We start from the raw sequence: 15310 nt of genomic DNA, 5'->3' as shown, positions 1-15310 counted from the left end.
ATGGAGCATTGAAAAATAGAGGGCTATGGGTAAGCCTTGGTAGTTCTAAGGTAAGGACGTATTCAGCCTAGGTTTGTGGGCTGAAGGACCTGTATTGTGCTGTAGGCTTTTTATGTTTCTATAATACATTACACCCAATCCTCTATCCATGATAATACATTACCCCCAACTCTCTAAGTCCCTTTATAACAGAGTTCCCATGCACCTGGGGGATTTGGAGTGGAGGCTGCTGCATAAAGCGGTGCCCTCCAGTAAGTTCTTTAGTTTGTACACAGATCTCCCAGCCGCATGTCATTTCTGTGGGCTGGAGGAGACCGTGTACCACATGTACATGGGGTGTGTGAGGCTGCAGCCCCATTCTGTGTATCTGAGTGGGCTGCCTTTCGCCTTCTGGTTATGTTTAAGCCCCACCCTATTTATATATGGTCATCCAGTAAGGAGGGGGGCATTGGGATGAGGACGTCCTTGTGAACTTGCTCCTGGGGCTGGCGAAAACAGCCATTCGTGGGTCTTGAAAACAGGTTGCGGAGGGATCTGCCTGACTGCCTGGCAATGTTTAACAGGGATGTTCATGCCCGGGTAAATATTGAGAAGGAACACGGTGACGATAGAGGCATTCTGGGACTGTTGGGCTCCGCGGAGGGCTATTGCCATCATCAGCAGAGATGGAAACATTTTAGTTTAATGTCATTTGTCTAGTAGTTGTGATAGTCACTGGTCTGTATATATTGTAGCACTGAATTTGTAATAAAGATATTTTGCAATTAAGATATCCTCTTTTGGTTACCCAGTCCTCTATCCATGATAATACGTTACCCCTGACTCTATTGGTTAACTAATTCTCTCTCTATCCACACTGATACATGATCCCCAACTCCATACCTTCTGGGTGATGAGGCACCTTACTGAATGCTTTCTGGAAATCCAAGAACACAACATCTACCTCTTCAAAACTGTGAATTTTATATCCTCAAAGAACTCCGGTGAGATTTTGCTGACAGCCTTTTTTAATTAAACTGTGCTGTGACATTCCAATCCACCAGGACCTGCCCAGAGCTGAGAGAATATTAGTAAGTTACAACACTCCACTCTAACCTTTGACGTTTCTCAGCACAGTGGGATGCATCTCATCAGGCCAGAGGACTTGCCTACCTTCACACCACTAGTTTTTGCACCACTACCTCTTCAACGACAACGCTTGCATTGAATCCTCACCTCCCAGGACACCCATAACATCTCTCTTTGGCACGTTAGTCATCTCCTCCACCATGAAGGCCAAAACAAAATAGTCTTCAAGATCTCGACCATTTACAAATTCATCATTATGTGCCATGTTGTATAATCTGTGACCATGATTGTCCTTGGGAAATTTTTGTACAGAAGTGATTTGCCATCGCCTTCTTCTGGCCAGTGTCTTCCCAAGACGGGTGACCCCACCCCCAGCCATTATCATTACTCTTCAGAGATTGTCTGCCTGGCGTCAGTGGTCGCATCACCAGGACTTGTGATCTGCACCGGCCGCTCGTACGACCATCCGCCACCTGCTCCCATGGGTTCACCTGACCCTGATCGCGGGGCTAAGCAGGTGCTACACCTTGCCCGAGGGTGACCTGCAGGCTAGCGGAGGGAAGGAGCGCCTTGGTAGAGACACATCTCCACACTGCCAACAACAGGAATTCTGCAGATGCTGGAAATTCAAGCAACACGCATAAAAGTTGCTGGTGAACACAGCAGGCCAGGCAGCATCTCTAGGAAGAGGTGCAGTCGACGTTTCGAGACCCTTCAGTCTCGGCCTGAGACGTCGGCTGCACCTCTTCCTAGAGATGCTGCCTGGCCTGCTGCGTTCACCAGCAACTTTGATGTGTGTTGGTCTCCACACTGCCACCCACATTACCCTCATCTTTCAAGGGATCTACATTTATTTTCGCCAAACTTTGCCATTTTATACAGTATAAAAATTTTTATGATCTATTTTTATATTTGGGGTGAGTTTGCTTTAGTTCCCTAAGGTTGTCTTAGCCAGGAGAGGTAGTGGGGACAGGCTCCCACTACCTATTAAATGCTCCCAATGGTCTGTGCCTCAGATAGCCTATGAGAACCAAGACCAGCTCCTGGTGACTACACCCAGAAGAACCATTTCTACTGACAGGAGAAGGGGAAAAGGTGGGTTACTAGTGTAAGGGTTTTTTTTTTCTTTTTTATGTTACTGTATAGTCTAATTAAAATGACTTCTTTGTTACGTTATAATTGAAAGGGCTTCTTTGTTATGTTAACTGCTGAGAAAGTCCTCCCGCTAGCAGTTTGTTTGGATCACGTTACTGATAAGAAGATGTTACAAACCAGGTGGGAAGTTGTAATGTTTTTGGTGTGTCTGTAAGATACTGTATACGCGGGGTTTTGGGGCAGAAGGCAGGAAAAAGAGACAGAGGATGGACCAAGTGCTGTGATATCTGCTAACGGGGTCGGACCCCGAGCGGGACGTTCGGCGAGGAGGGGAGACGGAGACGGACTCCTGTGGAGCGTCTAGTTGACCACCGTTGTTGGTCCCAGGCGGCCGGTTGAGGTGGTCCGAGGGGTCGCAGGGTGAAGAAGGGTCCTGAGCTCCAACTGTTTGTACATGAAGAGATTGAACTTTGATAAATGTGGTGCCTTTTATTTTCCTTTTACATTTTATTCTCTATTAATTACATAGTTCCAGTAATATCTATAAACTGTAAATCATTTAATCGTATCTGGTGTATTGTCTGTTATTTGGGTGGGGTGGGGTACATCACACAGCATCCACACAAACTATTACCCAGTTTGGCAGGGCCGAGAGCTGTTTCCTTAAACGACAGTGAGCCGAGCGACCCTGAGGCTGGCCGGGGGGCTACACTAGCAACTTAAATCCAGTCACTTCAGGCAGAGGGGCTCGTCAGCCACGGTTGGCAGCTCATCTAGGAGAAGGAAAACTCTGATCTCACACCTCTGCTGCCTTGCGGCTGCACCCACTCACAGGGAGGGCTTCGGGTGTGAACCCCGGGGGTAAAATCTGGAGCTGGAGTCCCTCAGGCTGCCCTACGTTGAGTTCAACGCTGACTGGCAACTCCTGCAACCCCCCCCGGTACCAAACTGTGTCGGTCTCTGCTGTGTCTTTGGACTCATCATCTGCATGGGGGTGGGGAGAGGGGGAGCTTGCTACATGGGCAACAGCTTGCTCTCCATATTGTACTGCCCAGGCATGTGCATCACGGAGACAGCCAGTACACAAATTCCATGCTGGAACCCGACCAGCAGAGGGCCTCGTAGACTTATAATCCATCTTTCATTTCTCTATCGTTTGCTCAGTAGTTCTCTGTTGCTGTTCAAAGTTTTCCCACTACTCTCACCAATTTTGTTTGCAAGAGCTTTTAGTTGTTATTTCCCTGGTTATCCTAGTCCTGCTCTCCCCGCTCCCACCTTACTTTTAACTGGAACATACTCCTGTTGGTGGGTGGCGGGGTGGAGACACATCCCTACCAAAGGAGGTGTGAGGCGCTCTTTCCGTCCGCGAGCCTGCAGATCACCCTTGGGCAAGGTGTAGCACCTGCTTAGCACCTCCCCCTCCCCGTTCAGGGCCACGTAAAGCCATAATCACAAGTCCTGGTTATGCGACCGCTGACGCCAAGCAGACAATCCCTGAAGAACATTGGTCACCCATCTTGTAAAGTCACTGCCCAGAAGAAGCAGATGGCAAACCACTTCTGTAGATAAAATCTGCCAGGATCAATCATGGTCAGGGAAAGACCACGATCGGCCACGTCATGCCACACGGCGCATTGGGATGATGTCATATGACACAGCACATAATGATGTCATACAACATGGCACATGACGATGAAGTTGTAAGATCACGGTCGCCCACGTCAGACCAACAGGGCACATAATGAACATACAAATACTTCTGTTGAGCACTGTGAGAAATCTCTTTGAAAGTCTTCCACTGTCCTTACCACATAGCCTGTGTTTCCCTGTGGGTCGTCACCTGCCCCACAGGAATCCCCTCTGTTTGGGAATAATACACAGGGTTTAGAAACATAGAAACATAGAAAATAGGTGCAGGAGTAGGCCATTTGGCCCCTCGAGCCTGCACCGCCATTTATTATGATCATGGCTGATCATCCAACTCAGAACCCCGCCCCAGCCTTCCCTCCATACCCCCTGATCCCCGTAGCCACAAGGGCCATATCTAACTCCCTCTTAAATATAGCCAATGAACTGGCCTCAACTGTTTCCTGTGGCAGAGAATTCCACAGATTCACCACTCTCTGTGTGAAGAAGTTTTTCCTAATCTCGGTCCTAAAAGGTTTCCCCCTTATCCTCAAACTGTGACCCCTCGTTCTGGACTTCCCCAACATCGGGAACAATCTTCCTGCATCTAGCCTGTCCAATCCCTTTAGGATTTTATACGTTTCAATCAGATCCCCCCTCAATCTTCTAAATTCCAACGAGTACAAGCCCAGTTCATCCAGTCTTTCTTCATATGAAAGTCCTGCCATCCCAGGAATCAATCTGGTGAACCTTCTTTGTACTCCCTCTATGGCAAGGATGTCTTTCCTCAGATTAGGGGACCAAAACTGCACACAATACTCCAGGTGTGGTCTCACCAAGGCCTTGTACAACTGCAGTAGTACCTCCCTGCTCCTGTACTCGAATCCTCTCGCTATGAATGCCAGCATACCATTCGCCTTTTTCACCGCCTGCTGTACCTGCATGCCCACTTTCAATGACTGGTGGATAATGACACCCAGGTCTCGTTGCACCTCCCCTTTTCCTAATCGGCCACCATGCAGATAATAATCTGTTTTCCTATTTTTGCCACCAAAGTGGATAACCTCACATTTATCCACATTAAATTGCATCTGCCATGAACTTGCCCACTCGAATTTGCCAGATTGGAACAACAGCACCATCTACTCGTACAGAGTAAATTTATCATGATGGGCGTGTCACCACATACGTACAACCCTGAGATTCGTTTTCTTGTGGGCATTCACAGTAAAAACCAAGAAACGCTGCGGGATCAATGGAAAAGCTCACCCGTTAGGACCGACAAGCAACCTGCGTGCTAAAGACAACAAACTGTGCAAATACAAAATAAAGAAATAATAATAATAGATAAGGAATAAGTGTCCAGAACGTGAGTTGAAGAGGCCTTGAAAGTGAGTCCATAGTTTGTGGGAACCCTTCAGTAATGGGGCACGAGAAATACAGCACAGAAACAGGCCCTTCGGCCCATCTAGTCTTGCTGAACAGCCTTCTCCCATCGACTGGCACCTGTACCATAGGCCTCCATACCCCTCCCATCCACGTACCTATCCAAACTTCTCTCAAACATTGAAATCGAACCCACATCCACCACTTGGGCTGGCAGTTCGATCCGCACTCGAGTGAAGAAGTTTCCCCTCATGTTCCCCTTAAACTTCTCACCTTTCACTCTTAACCCATCACCTCTGGTTCTAGTCCCACCCACCCTCAGTGGAAAAAGCCTGCTTGCACTTACCCTGTCTCTACACTCATAGTTTTGTACACCGCCCTCAAATCTCCCCCTCAACCCTCTACCTTCTAAGGAATAAAGTTCTAAGCTATTCAGTTAGGACTAGAAAGTTGAGTGAAGTTATCCCCTCTGGTTCAGGAGCCTGATGGTTGAGGGGTAATAACTGTTCCTGAACCTGGTGGTGTGGGACCTGAGGCTCCTGTACCTCCTTCCTGATGGTTGAGGGGTAATAACTGTTCCTGAACCTGGTGGTGTGGGTCCTGAGGCTCCTGTACCTCCTTCCTGATGGTTGAGGGGTAATAACTGTTCCTGATCCTGATGGTGTGGGTCCTGAGGCTCCTGTACCTCCTTCCTGATGGTTGAGGGGTAATAACTGTTCCTGATCCTGATGGTGTGGGTCCTGAGGCTCCTGTACCTCCTTCCTGATGGTTGAGGGGGTAATAACTGTTCCTGAACCTGGTGCTGGTCCTGAGGCTCCTGTACCTCCTTCCTGATGGTTGAGGGGTAATAACTGTTCCCGATCCTGGTGGTGTGGGTCCTGAGGCTCCTGTACCTCCTTCCTAATACAGCAGCAAGAAGAGAGCATGACCTGGGTGGTGGGGGTCCCTGATGACAGACGCTGCTGTCCTGTGACAACGTTCCATGTAGATATGCTCAATGGAGTGGAGGGCTTTATCCACGATGGACTGGGCCATAATTCAGTCGTACTGTTTTCAGGTAGGAGCCCTAACCGCAAGATCATTAATTTTACCTGTCTCGCTGCACAAGACCAGATCCAAGGTTTTCATTTTCCCTTGGAGAATGATAGCTGTGGACAGCTGTGGACGCCAAGTCGTTGGGTGCTTGACAGGTTCTTGATTGGACGTGGCATCAAAGGTTACGGGGAGAAGGCCAGGGAGTGGGGAAAAAAGATCAGCCATGATTAAATGGCGGAGTAGACTTGATGGGCCAAATGGCCTAATTCTGCTCCTATGTCTTACGCCCTAATACAAAACCCCTTTTTAATGGGGGTCTCTGGAAATGTAGCTCCTTAGCCCCTTGCTAACAGCCACTGGTCTCTGTGCGAGAAACCCGCCTTTCCCCGGCTTCGCACGTCCGGGTCGTATGTGACTTTCGTCCCGCCAAATCTGTGAGGTTTGGGATGCCTCGTCCACTCAAACCCCGGTTTGTGTGAATGCTGTGTGATTTACTACCCCTTCCCCCACCAGCAATCACCCGCTGGCAAGAATAACAGATCCTCACTGCGTACAATATAAAGAAAGCATATTTATGTGCATTAACTTAACCAAAGAGTTATTAAAAAAAAAGGACGCATCATAACTAAACAGTCAAAGTTGCAGCTCAGCTTGAACTCATCTTTAACTCACGCGCTGGACCCTCTCTGCATGACAGCACACACTACCTTCCGAATGTCGCCTGAAATCCATCTCGAGAAATGGGAGTATTTGTCCTTCCTCTCTGAAGCCATTCATCTGCAGAAAGCACCTTTACGGGCCAGGATCGGCAACCTCGGCCACCTTCCCCCTCCTGTCTCCTCCCAGCTCCCGCCAAAAAAACAAAGACCTCGACCCACACCAGTGACCCTCACACAAAAAAAAAACAAGCTCTCGGTCCAGTGTTCTCTGGAACCTCCTCCCAACTCCACCATCCTGATTGGAAGACGCCTCACTCCTAAGTTGAACGACAAAGCTTCTTATCTTTACCTCAAATCCAAACAGACTGCTCTTACAGAACTGCTAAAGATAGATAGATATACCTTATTAATCCCGAGGGAAATTTGGTTCCGTTACAGCCACACCAACCAAGGATAGAGCGTAAATATAGCAATACAAAAACCACAAACAATCAGACAGCAAAACGCAAACTCTGCCCGATGGAAAATAAGTCCAGGACCAGTCTATTGGCTCAGGGTGTCTGACCCTCCACAGGAGGAGCTGCACGTTCGATGGCCACAGCAGGAACGACCTCCCGTGCCGCCAAGTGTTGTATCTCGGTGGAATGTGGCCGAAGTCCAACAGTAAAGAGTTCAATATCCAGTCTACAAACACGTTCCTCGATCGTAATATGACCCGGATTGCAGCATCTGTTGTTAACCAGATCAGTAAGCACCCAACTCCTTCACACTTACCGCTCTCAGTGCACTTCCGGTCAGCCCAAACGGTGTTGCCCACCAAAGTCCTCTTCGACATATGTCTCTGTTGTCTCGGCCCGGTCCTCTTTCCTCAACTTTGTGATCCCCCTCTGCATCCTCTGCGTGTTTTCCTCCGGATTTCAGCAGGGGTGTCCGCCGCTCTGCTCGCTAAACCAGCCGGCATTAGCTGGTCCCTGGAATACACAATGAGACCTTGCTTCTGGCCCACGTGTCGGGATGTAACTATTTCCAGCGCTAAAAAAAAACAAATAATGCATTCGTAACAAGATGAATGAATTAAAAGTGCAGATTGTTATTAATGAATATGATATAGTTGGGATCACAGAGACAAGGCTCCAGGGTGACAAAGGATGGGAGCTCAACGTTCAGGGATATTCAATATTCAGGAGGGATAGACATGAAGGAAGGGGAGGTGGGGTAGCGTTGCTGGTTAGAGAGGAGATTAACACAATAGAAAGGAAGGACATTAGCCGGGAGGATGTGGAATCGATATGGGTAGAGCTGCATAACACTAAGGGGCAGAAAACGCTGGTGGGAGTTGTGTACAGGCCACCAAACAGTAGTAGTGAGGTTGGAGATGGTATTAAACAGGAAATTAGAAATGTGTGCAATAAAGGAACAGCAGTTATAATGGGTGACTTCAATCTACATGTAGATTGGGTGAACCAAGTTGGTAAAGGTGCTGAGGAAGAGGATTTCTTGGAATGTATGCGGGATGGTTTTTTGAACCAACATGTCGAGGAACCAACCAGAGAGCAGGCTATTCTGGACTGGGTTTTGAGCAATGAGGAAGGGTTAATTAGCAATCTTGTCGTGAGAGGCCCCTTGGGTAAGAGTGACCATAATACGGTGGAATTCTTCATTAAGATGGAGAGTGACATAGTTAATTCAGAAACAAAGGTTCTGAACTTAAAGAAGGGTAACTTTGAAGGTATGAGACGTGAATTAGCTAAGATAGACTGGCAAATGACACTTAAAGGATTGACGGTGGATATGCAATGGCAAGCATTTAAAGGTTGCATGGATGAACTACAACAATTGTTCATTCCAGTTTGGCAAAAGAATAAATCAAGGAAGGTAGTGCACCCGTGGCTGACAAGGGAAATTAGGGATAGTATCAATTCCAAAGAAGCATACAAATTAGCCAGAAAAAGTGGCTCACCTGAGGACTGGGAGAAATTCAGAGTTCAGCAGAGGAGGACAAAGGGCTTAATTAGGAAAGGGAAAAAGATCTATGAGAGGAAACTGGCAGGGTACATAAAAACTGACTGTAAAAGCTTTTATAGATATGTGAAAAGAAAAAGATTGGTTAAGACAAATGTAGGTCCCTCATAGTCAGAAACAGGTGAATTGATCATGGGGAACAAGGACATGGCAGACCAATTGAATAACTACTTTGGTTCTGTCTTCACTAAGGACATAAATAATCTTCCAGAAATAGTAGGGGACAGAGGGTCCAGTGAGATGGAGGAACTGAGGGAAATACATGTTAGTAGGGGAGTGGTGTTAGGTAAATTGAAGGGATTAAAGGCAGATCAATCCCCAGGGGCAAATGGTCTGCATACCAGAGTGCTTAAGGAAGTAGCCCAAGAAATAGTGGATGCATTAGTGATAATTTTTCAAAACTCTTTAGATTCCGGACTAGTTCCTGAGGATTGGAGGGTGGCTAATATAACCCCACTTTTTAAAAAAGGAGGGAGAGAGAAACCGGGGAATTATAGACCGGTTAACCTAACGTCGGTGGTGGGGAAACTGCTGGAGTCAGTTATCAAAGATGTGATAACAGCACATTTGGAAAGCGGTGAAATCATCGGACAAAGTCACCATGGATTTGTGAAAGGAAAATCATGTCTGACGAATCTCATAGAATGTTTTGAGGATGTAACTAGTAGAGTGGATACGGGAGAACCAGTGGATGTGGTATATTTGGATTTTCAGAAGGCTTTTGACAAGGTCCCACACAGGAGATTAGTGTGCAAACTTAAAGCACATGGTATTGGGGGTAAGGTATTGATGTGGATAGAGAATTGGTTAGCAGACAGGAAGCAAAGACTGGGAATAAACGGGACCTTTTCAGAATGGCAGGCAGTGACTAGTGGGGTACCGCAAGGCTCAGTGCTGGGACCCCAGTTGTTTACAATATACATTAATGACTTGGATGAGGGAACTAAATGCAGCATCTCCAAGTTTGCGGATGACATGAAGCTGGGCGGCAGTGTTAGCTGTGAGGAGGATGCTAAGAGGATGCAGGGTGACTTGGATAGGTTGGGTGAGTGGGCAAATTCATGGCAGATGCAATTTAATGTGGATAAATGTGAAGTTATCCACTTTGGTGGCAAAAATAGGAAAACAGATTATTATCTGAATGGTGGCCGATTAGGAAAAGGGGAGGTGCAACGAGACCTGGGTGTCATTATACACCAGTCATTGAAAGTGGGCATGCAGGTACAGCAGGCGGTGAAAAAGGGGAATGGTATGTTGGCATTCATAGCAAGAGGATTTGAGTACAGGAGCAGGGAGGTACTACTGCAGTTGTACAATGCCTTGGTGAGACCACACCTGGAATATTGTGTGCAGTTTTGGTCCCCTAATCTGAGGAAAGACATCCTTGCCATAGAGGGAGTACAAAGAAGGTTCACCAGATTGATTCCTGGGATGGCAGGACTTTCATATGATGAAAGACTGGATGAACTAGGCTTATACTCGTTGGAATTAGGATCTTATTGAAACGTATAAAATCCTAAAGGGATTGGACAGGTTAGATGCAGGAAGATTGTTCCCGATGTTGGGGAAGTCCAGAACGAGGGGTCACAGTTTGAGGATAAAGGAGAAGCCTTTTAGGACCGAGATGAGGAAAAACTTCTTCACACAGAGAGTGGTGAATCTGTGGAATTCTCTGCCACAGGAAACAGTTGAGGCCAGTTCACTCTCTATATTTAAGAGGGAGTTAGATATGGCCCTTGTGGCTGAAGGGATCAGGGGATATGGAGGGAAGGCTGGGGCAGGGTTCTGAGTTGGATGATCAGCCATGCTCGTACTGAATGGCGGTGCAGGCTCGAAGGGACGAATGGTCTACTCCTGCACCTATTTTCTATGTTTCTATAAAACTCTCTCTACCAGCATGCTGGAGAGGGTGCAGCTTCGACGTGTTACCGTGAGAAAAAAAAATTAACAAAACATAACGTAAATTAGAAAGTAAGAATAGATGGGAACGGCTGTACCAGGCTGCGTGCACGACCGGCGCATGTGCACTAGTGAAATACCTTCAGCATAGCAGTAAAATCTTACCCAGGGCGCCAGATATTTTCATGGTTGATTGTCTCTGCACTGTAAGTTGTTACTCGGTGGCCTTTAGACACGTCCCAACAGTAATATTTCTCTTTACTATATCTAATCTGTACCCAGATGCACTGGACATCCTTTCCCTTTCATCTTATACCAGCTCCATCTTCTCCTCAACTCAGACTGAACCCCAAACAGGCTCACCAGGTGCCTATACCTTCCTGCTCACTGACCACTGCCTGGGCCCCTGGTTTCAGCGCTCCCCCTTACCACCACCTGCGCCTGTCGGAAGCCCTCGCTGTGCGATATCCCACAGCAGGTGGATCATTCTGGGGGGGAGGGAGGGGCATTAACCACACTATCGGAGCAAGAAGCGAACACTGGGGACGTCACTCACCCGATCCCTCTCAGAGGGTCACGACCTGGTCGCAGGGGTTGGAGGCTTGCGTGCCTCAATGACCCGGAGAGTCAGGGTCTTCTGCTCTGACTCTTGAGAGGGTCACCCATGCCGAACAGGTCAAAGGTTTGAGGCCAGACTAACAGTGGTCCACTGGTGCCCCAGGTTCAGGGTTTCAGCCCAGGGCCAACAACCCTGACTGGTCAAAATTCTTTTCACATAGAAACTGCAATGAAGAAAACTTTCACTGTTGCCCTAAACGTCAGTGGCAAAACAGGCAGTAACTAACCAACTCATCCAACCGGGCGAATATGGGGTTATTAACCACCCAATAGGGGGAATATGAGGGCATTAACCACCCAACCGGGTAAATATGGGGCATTAACCACTAAATCAGGGCAATATGAGGGTATTAACCACCCAATCAGAAGGGTGGGACGGAGAAGAGGAGAACTGTCGTCATTGGAGACTCTACAGTCAGGGGAGCAGACGGGTAGTGCAGAGCACCCCTGTAGCCATTCCCCTGAATATTAAGTTTACCGTCCTGGATACTGTTGGCAGGGATGACCGATCAGGTGTGAGCCACGGTGGCAGGGCCTCCGGCACTGAGTCTGACCCTGTGGTGCAGAAGGGTGGGACGGAGAAGAGGAGAGCTGTCATCATTAGGGACTCTATATAGTCAGGGGAGCAGACAGGAGATTTTGTGGACGTGAGAAGGACACCCACATGGTTTGTTGCCTCCTGGGTGCCAGGGTCCGGGATGTCTCTGGCCGGGTGCACGACATCCTGGTACGAGAGAGAAAGCAACCAGAAGTTGTGATGCAAGTTGGTGCCAACGACATAGGCAGGAAGAGGGATGAGGTCCTGAATTGTGAGTTTCGGGAACTAGACATAAGGCTGAAGAACAGGACCTCAAGGGTGACGTTCTCAGGATTGCTGCCAGTGCTACGTGACAGTGATGGTAAGAATTGGAGGAGATGGCAGTTGAATGCGTGGCTGAGGAGTTGGTGCGGAGAGCAGGGTTTTAGATTTTTAGATCATTGGGATCTCTTCTGGGGAAGGTGGAACCTGTACAGATTGGATGGGTTGCACCTGAACTCGAGGGGGAGCAATATCCTTGCAGGTAGGTTTCTTAGCATGGTTCGGGAGGGTTTAAACTAATTTGCGAGGGGGATGGGACCCAGAGCGATAGAGCAGTGAAAGAAGTGCATGGAGTAAAGCCAGATCTAACATATAGAGAGGCTCTGAGGAAAGAGAAGCAGAATAAACAGTGTAAAGACAGTAAGGTAGAAGGGTGAAGGTCCGTGTACTTCAATGCAAGAAGCATCAGGAACAAAGGTGATGAACTGAGAGCTTGGATACATACATGAGATTATGATGTAGTGGTCATTACAGAGAATTGGCTGGCACCAGGGCAGGAATGGATTCTCAATATTCCTGGATTTCAGTGCTTTAAAAGGGATAGAGAGGGGGGAAAAGGGGAGGAGGGGTGACATTACTGGTGAAGGATACAATTACAGCTACAGAAAGGGTGGGTAATGTAGCAGGATCCTCTTTTGAGTCAATATGGGTGGAAGTCAGGAACAGGAAGGGAGCAGTTACTCTATTGCGAGTATTCTATAGGCCCCCTGGTAGCGGCAGAGATACAGAGGAGCAGATTGGGAGGAAGATTTTGGAAAGGTGCAAAATTAGCAGGGCTGTTATCATGGGTGACTTTAACTTCCCTAATATTGATTGGCACCTGATTAGCTCCAAGGGTTTAGACGGGGCGGATGTTGTTAAGTGTGTCCAGGACGGATTCCTGTCACAGTATGTGGACAGGCCGACCAGGGGGAATGCCATACTAGATCTAATATTAGGTAACGAACCGGGTCAGGTCACAGATCTCTCAGTGGGTGAGCATCTGGGGGACAGTGACCACCACTCCCTGGCCTTTAGCATTATCATGGAAAAGGATAGAATCAAAGAGGACAAGAAAATTTTTAATTGGGGAAGGGCAAATTACGAGGCTATGGGGCTAGAACTTGCGGGTGTGAATTGGGATGATGTTTTTGCAGGGAAATGTACTATGGACATGTGGTCGATGTTTAGAGATCTCTTGCGGGATGTTAGGGATAAATTTGTCCCAGTGAGGAAGATAAAGAATGGTAGGGTGAAGGAACCATGGGTGACAAGTCTAGTCAGGTGGAAGAAGGCAGCATACGTGAGGTTTAGGAAGCAAGGATCAGATGGGTCTATTGAGGAATATAGGAAAGCAAGAAAGGAGCTTAAGAAGGGGCTGAGAAGAGCAAGAAGGGGGCATGAGAAGGCCTTGGCGAGTAGGGTAAAGGAAAACCCCAAGGCATTCTTCAATAATGTGAAGAAAAAAAGGATGACAGGAGTGAAGGTAGGACCGATTAGAGATAAAGGTGGGAAGATGTAGCTGGAGGCTGTGGAAGTGAGCGAGGTCCTCAATGAATACTTCTCTTCGGTATTCATCAATGAGAGGGAACTTGATGATGGTGAGGACAATATGAGTGAGGTTGATGTTCTGGAGCATGCTGATATTAAGGGAGGGGAAGTGTTGGAGTTGTTAAACTACATTAGGACAGATAAGTCCCCGGGGCCTGACCTAATATTCCCCCGGCTGCTCCACGAGGCGAGAGAAGAGATTGCTGAGCCTCTGGCTAGGATCTTTATGTCCTCGTTGTCCACGGGAATGGTACCGGAAGATTGGAGGGAGGCGAATGTTGTCCCCTTGTTCAAAAAAGGTAGTAGGGATAGTCCAGGTAATTATAGACCAGTGAGCCTTATGTCTGTGGTGGGAAAGCTGTTGGAAAAGATTCTTAGAGATAGGATCTATGGGCATTTAGAGAATCATGGTCTGATCAGGGACAGTCAGCATGGCTTTGTGAAAGGCAGGTCATGTCTAATAAGCCTGATAGAGTTCTTTGAGGAGGTGACCAGGCATATAGATGAGGGTAATGCAGTGGATGTGATCTATACGGATTTTAGTAAAGCATTTGACAAGGTTCCAATGGTAGGCTTATTCAGAAAGTCAGAAGGCATGGGATCCAGGGAAGTTTGGCCAAGTGGATTCAGAATTGATTCAGAATTGGCTTGCCTGGTCATGGTAGAGGGAGTACATTCGGATTGGAGGGTTGTGACTCATGGTGTCCCACAAGGATCTGTTCTGGGACCTCTACTTTTTGTGATTTTTATTAACGGCCTGGATGTGGGGGTGAAAGGGTGGGTTGGCAAGTTTGCAGGGGACACAAAGGTTGGTGGTGTTGTGGATAGTGTAGAGGATTGTCAAAGATTGCAGAGAGACATTGATAGGATGCAGAAGTGGGCTGAGAAGTGGCAGATGGAGTTCAACCCGGAGAAGTGTGAAGTGGTACACTTTGGAAGGACAAACTCCAAGGCAGAGTACAAAGTAAATGGCAGGATACTTGGTAGTGTGGAGGAGCAGAGGGATCTTGGGGTACATGTCCACAGATCCCTGAGAGTTACCTCACAGGTGGATAGGGTAGTTAAGAAAGCTTATGGGGTGTTAGCTTTCATAAGTCAAGGGATAGAGTTTAAGAGTCGCGATGTAATGATGCAGCTCTATAAAACTCTGTTTAGGCCACACTTGGAGTACTGTGTCCAGTTCTGGTCGCCTCACTATAGGAAGGATGTGGAAGCATTGGAAAGGATACAGAGGAGATTTACCAGGATGCTGCCTGGTTTAGAGAGTATGCATTATGATCAGGGATTAAGGGAGCAAGGGCTTTATTCTTTGGAGAGAAGGAGGATGAGAGGAGACATGATAGAGGTGTACAAGATAATAAGAGGAATAGATAGAGTGGATAGCCAGCGCCTCTTCCCCAAGGGCACCACTGCTCAATACAAGAGGACATGGCTTTAAGGTAAGGGGTGGGAAGTTCAAGGGGGATATTAGAGGAAGGTTTTTTACTCACAGAGTGGTTGGTGCATGGAATGT

General features: G+C 47.6%; 1 long non-coding RNA gene across 1 annotated transcript in view; it reads right to left on the bottom strand.

The window, feature by feature from the left end:
* The window catches only part of LOC140191388 (uncharacterized), a 42424-nt gene that overhangs the window by 25815 nt on the left and 1299 nt on the right, over positions 1-15310 (bottom strand). The window contains exon 2 of the long non-coding RNA XR_011883817.1: positions 7644-7901. This is a non-coding gene — a long non-coding RNA (uncharacterized lncRNA). The remainder of the gene's footprint in view (positions 1-7643; positions 7902-15310) is intronic.

Source organism: Mobula birostris, chromosome X, assembly GCF_030028105.1.
Source record: "Mobula birostris isolate sMobBir1 chromosome X, sMobBir1.hap1, whole genome shotgun sequence".
NCBI classification, from domain to species: Eukaryota; Metazoa; Chordata; class Chondrichthyes; order Myliobatiformes; family Myliobatidae; genus Mobula; species Mobula birostris.
Note: the sequence above shows the minus strand (reverse complement) of the source record. Positions and strands in the feature narration are given on the sequence as shown.